Raw genomic sequence first — 13,025 nt, 5'->3', positions numbered from 1 at the left:
GGGTGGACTGTTCTTTCTGTCTGATTCCAAGTACACTTTAGATGGAGACTATCCTATTATAGATGGGTGGACTGTTCTTTCTGTCTGATTCCAAGGATCACATTCCCAGTCTCCTGAAGTAAAATTTTGGTTTCTGTTCTTTACTAGTGAGTGAAATCATTCTACATCCATGGATTTTTTTATAACAAGAAAAGTAACAGAACTACAGGCCTAAATATCTAGAAATATATGCCCCAATATTTGAAAATTTTCCACCCACACACCCACACTCTATGCGAGATCTCAGCAAGGCCAAGAGCTGGATAACTCCTTCCTCATTGATGAGATGCTCGGCGAACAGATTTCTTTTTTCTTTTCCACCTGTTATTTTTTTCCCTCCTGTCTTGAAAAGGAAGGTACAAGGCTTTGATGAATAGCCTGAAATTTCTGCCTGTTTTCCTGTGCAGCCTGTGCAACCCTGTACTTTCTTCTGAAATGTCATTTGTTAGCTCCCAAGGAAATGCTGCTCCGTGAATCACAACAGACAGCTCTCAGCTCCCAAGGGATGGGGAAAGGAAAAACTGCTTCCTTTTTCCAAGCGCCAGAGTCTACACTTTGGGTACAATGTACTAAGCAGCTGGAGATAGAGCAATTTACTTTACCATGACTACCTTCAGCATTTACACTTCGGTACCTAGGCCTGTGGCATCTGGGTATCTCCTTGCCCACATGCAAAATTTTCAGATGAACTACTCCATCAATACATCCTAGGGGTTACAAGCTCCAGAAGATCTCTGGACCAATTCTGGACCCCAAACACCTTAGTTACTGAAGAGAGCATTGGACTGTGCGCTACAGTTAAGACCAGACCCTTCCATTGAACACCCTGGAGTGGAGGACAGCATTTGCTCAAACTTCTAGTAGGCCTCAGGATTCCCAAAGTGCTTACTAAAGCAAAGACTGCTGGGGTCACTGTCAGAGTTCAGTTTATTAGTGCCATGAATCAAGAACTTGCATCTGTAACAAATTCTCAGGTGATAGACCTGCTGCTGGTCGGCGGGCCTCACTCCGAGACCTGCTGGAGGGCACAGTAGCTCATCTCCAGTTACACAGACATGGGATGGAGAACTGGGTCTCCCAATATCCCGGATACCATACAACAAACACTCCATCACATTTAACTCGCTGGTTCAACAGTAACACACATGCTGTTCACCTGCTGTGTGTTTAGACTGTTCATTTAAAATGCATTCATTCAGAAAGGGGGATTACAATTTAAAAGCCTCATATTTATCTCCTTTTCTAACAGAAATAGTGTGCCTTAACACCTTGATGGGAAGTGATAATCACTCAATATTTCCTGCTCTTCAGTGCTTCCTGGTTGGGGAAGCAGAGCTGGTTGTAAGCTGAATGATTTTTAAATGATCAGTGTTTTTCAATTACCAATTCATGCTAGTCCTTCATTAGTGTGGATAATAAAGAGATGATTCCAATAATGCCTACCAGATGGCATATCATGGGGAAAACCTTGGAGGATTTAGGAGTTAATATTTGTTCTATATGGGTGTCTGCATTTGTTCAACAAATATAGTATTACAAGCAACCTTTAAAACAAATCACATTGAGTGAATGTTCACTGACCATAGGAAATGCCCCATTCACGATACTGTGTAGTCAGGCAGTGGAAGGGTGTGTTCTCCAGGGGAAAGGAGGGCCACGTAGGAGCTGGAGCAATATGCCTCTTCCCTCACCTCTCCACTCAGGGATACTAAGTGCATGCTATTGCATCAAGCTCCGCAGGGCTGGAATATAGCCTCAGCTATAGCTGGGAATTCACTAGGGAGCTGTTAAAAATCCCAATGTGCCGCCTATATCCCAAATTAGTGAGAAACTAGCTGGGAGCTGAGCAATTAGATTCTTAAAACTCGCACATGATTATGATGCCCCAAAGACACCGAGAACCACTTTTCCAAACCAGTAATTCTCAAACTAGAAGGAACTTCAGAAGCTCCCAGAGGCTGGGTAAAGCCAGGCATTTCTGGTTTAGTGGGATCAGGGCAGAGCTCAATAGCTATTTAAACATAAAGCTATATGGAAACCTATGTTCCTCCAACCTGAGGAAAACAATGTAAATGGTAGAGAGATTACTGGTGGCATGGGAGGAAGGCAGGAGCTGTTGGTGCTCAAGGGTTAAGTGCACATGTAGGATTTGGGGCGAGGAAAGGGCATAGGATAGGTCATCCAAAGCTAAATGTATATAGAGAAACCTTGTGGAAATTACTTTATATGTTCTATATGTTCATTTTAAAATATATGTTTTAAAGTAGTTTGAACAAAAGTACCCTTCAGGGGTGGGGCATGTGGTCAGGGAGGCTCCAGAGGCACCCAAAACAATACAGGCAATTGCTTCTGCTGTTTGTTAGCCATAATAAGTACGTGGGAGGACGCTTCTGCTGAAGACTCCCTTTGGATGCAAGACATAGAGAAAACAATCTTGAGCTAACCAGGAGAATCTCTCCCTCCCAGAAGGTGCTAGGAGAAAAGACATCATCTTAACTCAGCAATGGCCTTGAATACTACGGTACTGACCTCCCTGGCAAGTCATGCCCACTGGTGCAATAGAGGTAGGACAGTTGTGGGGATAACCAACTGCTTTCCGATTGGATACGAGGTCTGTTCCATAAGGAAGATGTCTGGCACTGTAAATTGGTCAGAAACCAATGACAAGAGAGATATAGGCCCTAGGGGATAGCCTACTAATTTTCTTTCCTAAATGTTCATGTTGTCAAACTGTCTTCTAGATATTTATGTTTATATATTTATTTATATATATAAATATATAACATATATATGTTTATATGTTTATTTATATTTATACCCACTGGACATTACTAATTGGACTTGGGTTATTAATAACAGAAAAGGGAGGACATGAAGTTGGGATGCAGATGAGGTAGGAGAACCACGAGGACTTGGAAGGAGTTAGGGGTAAATGATGCAATCAATATGTGTTCTATAAAACTTTCTAAGAATAATTAAGAATGTTATTAAAAAAATTCAAAAAGTCAAAACAAAAATTAAAAGAACTTTCTCTTTATCAAGAAAACTCAGGATTCTTAAAAAAACAGGGAAATGAGTAAGAACCAAAAAGAACAAAAGTTCTCAACCTCACAACTCAAAAGCATTATGTTAAATTTCACTGTATGTTTTCCAAATAAACTTATATGCATTTTTAAAAGCTTCCATTTGTGCAGGTGTACTGAAATGAAATTTAGCAACATGTACTTTGAAAAATACTTCTTAATCCACAACTGAAATGTAAATTGCAAAACAACTGAATTCTTTTATAATCAGCACTTTTCCAAAGCCACCATAACAAAAGGAAGGGAGGTAGGGATTGCTGTTCTCGATGATGCAGTTGGAACCCTTCATGTCCTGTACCAGGTACTGGGAGAGACTGGACCTTTTCTGCAATGGCTGCTCTTGGCAGAACACACATTCCGAGTTAACACAGCTCACAATGTCTCACCTGTTGTTTTCCCTCGTTTGTATAATGAGGCTCTTGGAAGTATTTGTCCTCACAGTTTCCCATATAGATCAGTGTCTTCAACAAATATCACTGTTTCCCATTCTAGTCATATTCTCTCTCTCTCTCTCTCTCTCTCTCTCTCTCTCTCTCTCTCTCTCTCTCTCTCTCTCCATTAAATGCAATAAGAACCTATAGTTTTTTTTCTGGTGGCAGCTCATGACAATGGCAGCATTCGGAAGGTGGAAAGCAAGTTTGCGTAAAGGCTGAACTGCAGAAGGACTCTCAGGCCACAGTGGGCTAAACAAACAAAACCTCATGAGGATCATAAAGAGGAGGTGGCCTGTCTAATCATGGAGGGGACTATAACAAACATGACGAGCAGCAGAAAGATAACTGACCTGTTCGGGCACTGGGAGTAATAGGCAGCAGGCCGGGCTCTGAATTCAGGATTTCAGATAATCCTCCAAGTCCCCATTGAGACTTGAGGGTTAGAAAAGGGGGGGTGCTATCCTGATCTTTCAGATAAGGGTCAGGACTTGAGACTTCCACAAAGTCACAGTTAATAACTGTCACCACCTTGACAATTTTATAGTCTTGGTTTTCCCCTCTAACTTAGGTTCCAAAGCTCTTCAGAGAGTAGGAAGCAGGAAAGGACTTAACCAGAGAAATAAAACATGATCTTTGGAAATTTAAGCATACTTTTCCAGAACAAGGGAAATCTTGCTTAAGAATAATTGATGAGAACCCAATTCCTCATCATTAAAACTTGATTCTTTGAATAATTCACAAAGGGTTCTCAGGAAAGAAACACCCAGGATGCTGCTGAAGATCCAGGCCCTAGACTTTCACCTCACAGAAGCCTATCAACCTTTCCCTTGGCTGAAGTTTCATCCATGCCCCTAAACCCCCTAGGGTACCTTTGCAGATCTCTCCAAGTCTGTTCACCTTCAGCTACCTCCTGGCCCTCAGACCCAGCTCTCTGTCTCCTTGATAATTTCAAACTAAACTGCTCGACAATGAATCTAGTGCAGCTAAACTGTGGACTGTCTCCAATTACCACTGCCACTAAGGGAATTTACTCTCTGGGAATGTCCCACAGCCTAAGAAAGTCTATATCTACCCATATCCATAAGAGTTAAGATTAAAAAGGTAGGCATTAAGTGCAAGAAGGCACTGACATGCACACACATGCAGTTACACATAATTTACATCTTTGTGAGCACACATGAAAGACCCTTCATCATGGGGCTTGGAAGGAGGCTCATAGTTTAAGAACACATAAGGCTCTTGCAAACAACTTGAGTTCAGATCCCAGCACCCATGTCAGGCAGTTCTCAGCCACGTGTAACTCTAAGGATCCCATGCCCTCTGTTAGACAACCTAGGCTCCAGCACTCACATGTGCAAACCCACCCCATGCGTACACACATGATAAAATGAAATAAAATCTTTGAAACAGAATCTTTCATTTAAAACAAATCCATATTTGGGGCCGTGGACAGAGTTCAGTGGGTAAAGGTGCTTGCCACCAAGACAGATGACCCGAGTTCCATCCCTGGGACCCACATGGCAGACTGAGAACTAATCCCCTTGGTTGTGCTCTGACTTAAGTATGTGTGTACACGCATGCAAATATACTACACACAAATAAATAAATATTAAAATACACACTTAAAGGAAACCAGGTGAAAAGCACTGCTTCAAATTAGTTATACAGCACCAGGAAAACCTTTGCCCTATCATGGACACAATTCATGGAAATCTGGGTTGACTTGCTTCATTATCCTGAAGATACAGAGTAGAGACTCACTGAATAAAAGGATAAACAGAAGCATAGTTTATTTGGTATGATGATTCAATAGGCAATACACAGAATTACCATAAAACTCAATTAAAATGCCTTGGGAATAAATTTTCTTTAAAATGAAGCTAGCTAAAGTTTTCTTAAGCCTTTATGAATACGAGAATTGTGCTGTCAGGGTTTATAGAGATACCCACATTTTTTCTACTCAGTCAAACACATGTGGGGCTCTGGACAACCCGAGGGTCACCCTGCATCCAGTAGCATCCCTCTCTCTCATCTGCTCTTAACTCCCTGCTCATTACTGTTCCATTCCCCTTTCCAATCATTGACGGAACTCTAGCCAGTCGGAGCATGGCAAATATGGCTCTGGCAGGCCTTCCCCTTCCCCCATTCCGTCTTCCTTGCTAAAAACCTTTAGATTGCGTTCCTAAAGCTAGCCACCAAGATCTATTCCCTTATTTGGCCAGTTGCTCCTCCTGAGGCTGATCACCAAGATCCAGCTATCAAAGTATTGCAGTCCAGCAACCAAATTAAATTTAAATACCTTCTCCTAATATGGGGTCTCCCTTTCTACCTTTATAAACTACCATTTGCCTATGGGCCATATCTGTCTTCTTTCTATCCAGAAAGTCCTTTGTCCCTCCAGCACAAATATCCCTGCTCCCTTCCTCTTAACCCTCATCCTCTATCTCCTGTCTTTGTCTCTTATTCTCTAGCCTATTGGGAACAAATAAATCTTCTTTGTGCTAAGAATTGGTCTTAGGGTGCCTTGTGCAGAACATTGGTGCCTTTAACCACCCCTTATCACCCCAAAACAAGGGGTAGAGGAGGAGCTGTCATTATTCCTGCTTAGGAAGTCCTCCACCTCATTTTCAGGAAGGGCACAGGCTAAGCTATCCAGCACAGGACACAACCATTGTGCAGCCATCCCTGCAGGACACTTATCCATCACCAGCCCCTCTCCTTGGGGTCCAGCACCTCCATCCATCTGTCTGGGCAGCTTCTGGTACAGCAAAGACACTGGCATGAGAAACAAAACATGCCACGAGGGACCCAGGAACCTATCATGCTCTAGCTGCTATCTCTGCCAAGACATCCTTCCAGGCTTTGTTTACAATAGTAGAAAGGCTCAGATGGTGCCAACAGCAGGGACTGAAACATCCACAACACAACACGTTAATGGATGGCAAGCCCTGATCCAAGCTGGCGGTGGGGCAGGGCAGGACTGCGTGTAGTTCAAGAGCCTAACTGGGTCCCATTATTTGGTTTTGTACAGATGTGCATCTAGGCTTTTTTTTTTATTTTATAACTTTAAATAGATTTTTTTAATCAAGCAGCAAATAATCTGTGGCCTGCAAATTACATGGAATTCAATTCCCATGTCTATAATGAAGGGGTTTTTTTTTGGAACTCAATCATGCTCATTTGTCTAGGGCTCATTTGTAATAAAGACCTTCAGATGGCGAACAAAGCCTGAACATTTGTCACCTGGCCTTCGCGGAAAGCATTTGCCAGCCCTTGTTATAAATATTGGGTCCTCCCAGCAACGACATAGTTTAAAAACACACAGTTCCCACTGACCGAAAATTAAAATCCTAGTGTTTCATAACTCGGACAACACCATGGCTCTTTGTAAGTGTTCTGAGTGTTCACTCGGGTGCTGTAATGGCATTACAGGCTCCGGGGCATTTAACTGGATGGACTGTCCTAGAGATACTATAGTAAACAGAGTTCTTTCAGTAGCCTTTCCTCTTAAGAGGGTCCCCTCCTCTTTTCTCTTGCCAGCCACTGGCCACAGTGTCTCATGTGCCCAACCGAGTGTTTCTGAGCCCAATTTCTACACTTTCTGAAAATGAGCTTCAGGTGGGGCCTTACATATATTCAGATGGAAAAGATTGCCTGTAACTTGGAAGAATTGTGTTTGGTAAGTATTCTGCTCCTCTTCCCTTCCAAAGAACCACATTAACATGGCAGAGGCTGACTTTTCAATCTGAAGAGCATAGCTCCTTTCCCATCACAAGCTCATTTTAAATATTAACAAACCCTTGCGTAGAGAGAGCTTAACCATCTTGCCCACATGCACGTTAACCAGTGTCCTGGGATTTGACTTCAACAGCACACAGTGTGTGCCCGAGATTTACGCCTTATAGGAAAACTTAGCTACGCAGTGGAGCATTTACTTCTGAATGTTTCAGCTTTTCTATTATTTTCATAGAGTAGTTATTACATATGACAAAGGTAGACAGTGTAAATTTATGTCAACTATATTTCTGTACAATTTCTATAGTAGGACATGTTATTTCCTATGTATATATCATCCATAATCTTCTTTATATTCTTATTAGATAAATCAAGATAGATATTTTATAACTGCATTTTTAAAGCACTAAAATCTAAAAGGGAATTGACCAGGATATTTATAATGATTTGTAATGACGGGAAAATGGATAATACTTCTTGGGGTTCATTTTTTCCTAATTAAGGTACATTGATTTTTACTTAATATTTGACTAGGGGTGTTGCACAGTGTTCTAACACGAAAACAAATTCATTTCATAGTGAAACATGAAAAATAGCCTGAAACTTCATCATGCACCACTTTTTCAAGAATTTCTCTGTGGGTCAGTATCCAACTATGCCAGAGAGGCATGCTTTGATAAGAAAAGGGCATAGACGAAGCACTATTTCAGTCAGCATAGATGAGGAGGATGCTTTTATTTGGAGGGAGGAAAGGAGGGAGGGAGGGAGGGAGAGAGGGAAGGAGGGAGGGAGGGAGGGAACCCTATAGGATTACCACCCTCACTGTAAGAACAACCCCAGATCATCAGGCCTCCTGACTTGGGCTGCACGGGGATGTTTGCTCCATTTGCCTAACCTGCCAGAATCAGGGCTCCAGCCTGGGTCAGCTTTTCAATACCAACCATGCCATCCTAGTCCAATCTCCAGGAACGGCCTGGCAGTGTTGGACACTGACAGCAGAATGCTGATGTGGTTTTCCAACTCCTATGCTCTCCAGCTTATGCCGGTGGGTGAGACAACTGAACTGTCCATACCCCCCCCGCATCTTAGTTCAACCTAAGAACAGCTAAATTCACAGGAACCACCTGCGCAGCATTGAAGACTGAAAGGCAACGGCTGTCTGAGAGTGAAGCACCCCTGCAACCCTCGAGGGAGTCAGTCAGGGATGTGAGTAAAAGACCAGATTGCCATAGTTTTAGTTTGAGCATCAGTACAAGTTTTAAGTTAACTTTTTAATTGCACTTGAGATACCACACTCTAACGCTAGCATTGTAGGAGCAAGGCCTCAAGGTTCTGTCTTGTGGGCGAGGCTATTACACTCATGAACTCTCTGCGGCTCTGGTCACCTGCACAAGGCTTGCACAGAAGTGGGCCCACCAACATTCAGTCATGGCTGAAGTGGGGGTTTATAGGGTCCGTGGTGGCTAATCTTGATTGTCAGCTTGACATATCTGGGAAGACAGATTCGCAATTGAAGGATGACCTCCAACAGGTCAGCCTGTGGGCACATATGAGGGGCATTTTCTTGATTACTAATTGGTATAGACAGACTTAGCCCACTATGGGCAGAACCATACCTAGGCAGGTGGGCATGAGCTGTGTAAGAAAGGAAGTTGACTGTCAGCTTGAGAGCTAGTCCCCAGTTTCTGCTCCAGTTCCTGCCTCGAGTTCCTGCCTTGGCTTCTCCCCAAGGTGACCTGTAACCCTGAAAGGTGAAGTAAATCCTTCCCTCCCCAGCTTTCTTGTGCTTAGCGTTTTATCACAGCAGCAGAACTAATCCAGGACAAGGTCCAATTCCTTCCCGAGAACTACGGGAAGCTGACAGCGGCTAAAGGAGGGCGAATAGCCACTGGAGAGTAAGACATGATCCAATGGGTAGCCTCACACTCGTCCTCATGCTGGCATATCTGTTAAAACTTGGGGATTACAAAATAAAAAGACATGATAGTGGGAGAGGGACTTGTGGGGAAGGGAGGGTAGGTAAAGAGGGTGAAAACTCTGGGGGCAGGGAGATGAGTGTCGCCAGAATGGATTATATACATGTAAGAAATAGTCAAGACTAAATTAAAAGCAGCAACAACAAAGAAGCCCCAGCAAATGGAGAGAATCAAGGCCAGCAGTCTTGTTTCAAGTTCATAAAAATCTGCGCAGCCACACAGAGAGCCGTGCACCTTCCTTAGTCTGGAGTAAGGCCCTAGGACAACTATCAATAACAAAAACAATAAATTAAAAAATAAACAATAAATAAAGAATAAGAAGTGTCAGAAATGTTAAGTAAATTCCATGGAGATGCCCAGTGGCCCCTAACCTTAGCAAATGGTTTAAATGGAATTAAGATTTATTATTTACTCCAAAGCTTTTGTTGTTCTGCTGACCCTCATGTGACATGGTCCCAGGCAGAACAGAATGTAGCTGGAAGATCTGGGTCTGAAATGAGGCAGAACAAACTAGAAGGGATCAGCGAAGGTCTGAAAAATCCACAAATGCCCAATTGAGCACACAAGGACTTGGTTCTCAGCTGGACAGAAGGGAGCTTCATGGGAAGTCAAGGCTCGGGGTGGGAGGAAGAGGGCTTTGCTAGAACCGAGTGAGAGTTTTGGGGCACCTGGGTTAGGCACCTTGAACAAGATTCTCTCTTTGTAGCATGTTTTACCACGATTTTCCAAACACAGTGAGTAACAGCAAGTTCAAATACGGAATGCAACAAGCGACGTAGCTCTCCATGATCCTTTGCGTACAGCAGAGATCATGTGGACCTTAGCATGTGTGTGCATTTCGTGTGTTCCTCTACAGGCAAGAGCAAGAGCGCATTTAGAAATGGCAGACAGGGCTGGAGAGGTGGCTCAGCGGTTAAGAGCATTGCCTGCTCTTCCAAAGGTCCTGAGTTCAATTCCCAGCAACCACATGGTGGCTCACAACCATCTGTAATGGGGTCTGGTGCCCTCTTCTGGCCTGCAGGCATAGAAATGGCAGACAGAGTTTGCTGTCTTACTGCAAAGAAGGGAGCGTATGAAGAGGAAAATGCCCTTACCTGATGGATGAAGCAGGAGAGGCTGCGTGTGAAAGAAATTGAAATGACCAGAATTCATGATGGGAACTTACATATAAATGCATTAGAAAGGACCTGCATATGTTCACATAGGACTGTGAACATGCTTGTGATATGTTGAAAAGCAGAGAAGCAAGCTTTTGTGTGACATATACGAACTGGTTGTACAGGGGGAAGGACAGAACAAAGCAAACAAGGGCTTTCTGTGTGTACTGGAGCTGCACGGGCCAGAGGGGCACCCCATGGGCTGTGTGCAGATAGGCAGTGCAGCCCAGAGCAAGGCATGGTGGGAGGAGAAAGGAGAGCTACCTTCTTAACTACAGCTGAATCTTTTTTTTTCTTTTACTAAAAACAACTTCTCACAAGTAGGCATTTCGATAATTAAATCTCACAGAAAATTTAAATTATTCTTAAGTCTCTAAATTGATAATGTTACTATAACACGCAGTTAGCAAGAGAAATTCTCTTAATGTTGCCACAACCCTTTTTCAAAGTGTGCAAACGTGCAGGAGAATAATACAGATCAATGGTGGATAAACAAGTAAAGAAGAAAACCAGAGGACTGAAAGCATCCGCAGCCACCCTGTGCCTCTTCCTTAGTTACCATAGACTAGTCAGATGTGAAGGAAGCTTGAGGAGTGAGTGAGCATGGACATCATCACTGGCATTCTGCTTTGCCCAATGCTGAAAATATTAAGGCATTAAAATTTTAATTCAGAAAATATACTTTATGATTTATGTATCTGACGCTTAAAGCATAATTAAACATTATGACCATAGTGAAATTAGGTAGTTTGAATTACTTCAGGACTTTGCACTTTAAATATCACTGAATAATACAGTCAAAATAAGATCAAAATGTGGTTGGTGCTAGAAGCCCGGATGTGTATTTACTTTCAATAACACTTCAGTGCTGAACGGCGAGCCTCCCCAGCTGCTATGTGCCGGCAAATAAAGGAGGACTGAATTGTAGCTTCAACAACAAGGAGGGGATACTCCAAAGACGACGCTGGAGATGAGTTTTCATATTATATTTTGTGACATCCAGTAGATGCCTCTGTTTCTCTCAGATAAGGAATATTAATAGGAATAATTAATGAATCCTTTCTGAATAAGACTCGGTGTGTATGTGTGTAGGCAGCTCTTGTAGGGCCGCCCTCAACATATACATCCTTCTGTCTACAAAAGAGCACATTTCCCTCCTCCAATCCACATTTTCTCATCAAGGGCTATCTTTTCTCTTTGGCATCTGGTGGAAGAAGCTTCTGTGGATGCGTCAAACTGTAGCACAGAACCCAGAGTCCATGGGTGGCCTTGCTCAGTCACAAGTATTCTTTCTCATGGCAAGAGACGACAGGCTCTTTCTGGTAATTCTGGCGGCATGGGGTAAAGGGCTGCTGAAATAAGTCAATCAAGGAAGAGCCCAAAGCGCACAGTTGGCTCCCCAAAAGATGCTCAGGAGACTCTCTTTTCTGGCACATGTGCTGAAGCTTCCGTGACCTCTGCCCTTCAGAAGACTCCATGTCCTTAAGACAGTGGCCCTGCAGGCCTGGAGGTCTTTCTCAGGGAGAGCTGCTGGCTGACTGGAGCTGACCTGTCCTAGCAGGGAAGGAGGCAGCAGGGCGTCCGCACCAAAGCACCACCAGGGTTCCATTGTCATCTCTTGAATTAGCTGAGAATCTGAGAACAGCAAGCTCACCCGTCTAGAAATTTCACCTCCACTCACTTCCTTCCCTGGTCTGCTGTGGAGTCTCTCGACCTTCTCACTGCCCTGGCATGCAGACAAAACCAGAAGAGGCACAGAGCAGCGGGTGGGCCCTAATGAAATAGTAACAGTGGACCAGTAAGTTACTTTCACCCTCAGAGCCCTCCACTGCTCTCAGCAATTGCTCCCCAGGGGGCAAATCTTCTCCGCTCACTCTAAGCTTGGAATCCTTTAGGGTCTCAAACAACTGTTTAGACTTCCCATGTCAATGGAAGGTTGGCCTTTTCACTACATTCAAAGTTCCATTTCCAGGGACTTTTCTGAGTCCATGCTGACCCCAAGACCTTGCAAACATCCTCCTAAGGAGCCTTTCTGCCTGACTCCATGACATCATCTCCCCATTCCCAGGCTGCTGCCAAGAGGACCAGATAATACTCATTAAAAATCAAAACTCCCCCAAGGATGGCGGATGTAGTCTACCTTCTCTGACTCCCTGCATTCAGGCGTGGAAATTTCCAGTGTCCCATGGGGAAAGGTAACTTGTTCTATTTATAAGGATTTCTGGCAAAGAAGACTCAGTAACATTTCTCGATTTTGACACATGGATAGATTCAGCCACATTTCACCTAACTTCCAGGTGCCGGGTTATGTAAGTACTGCAGTAATGTTCCCAGAGTTGTCCCTCCGACCAGAATTAGAGACCTAAGTCACTTCAGTCATGGGGTACTTTAACTGCAGGCCGAGTATCCCTAAGCTGACAACCAAAACCTGAAATTAGAAATTTTTGGAGCACCAACATGTTATTCAGGGACTTTTTAATTTTAGACAATATCAGATTTAAGACTAAAGATGGTCAGTAAATAACATCTATGCAAATATTCTAAAATCCCAAAACTTCTAGATTCTGAACTACTTCTAGTCCCAAGCACAGCAATGCCAGA

General features: G+C 43.4%; 1 protein-coding gene across 5 annotated transcripts in view; it reads right to left on the bottom strand.

Annotated features, from left to right (window-relative positions):
* Elmo1 (engulfment and cell motility 1) overlaps nt 1–13,025 on the bottom strand; it is a 532,260-nt gene that overhangs the window by 269,686 nt on the left and 249,549 nt on the right. The gene's annotated exons all lie outside the window — the stretch shown is intronic.

The sequence above is a fragment of the Microtus ochrogaster genome, unplaced genomic scaffold (assembly GCF_000317375.1).
Source record: "Microtus ochrogaster isolate Prairie Vole_2 unplaced genomic scaffold, MicOch1.0 UNK66, whole genome shotgun sequence".
Taxonomy (NCBI): Eukaryota; Metazoa; Chordata; class Mammalia; order Rodentia; family Cricetidae; genus Microtus; species Microtus ochrogaster.
Note: the sequence above shows the minus strand (reverse complement) of the source record. Positions and strands in the feature narration are given on the sequence as shown.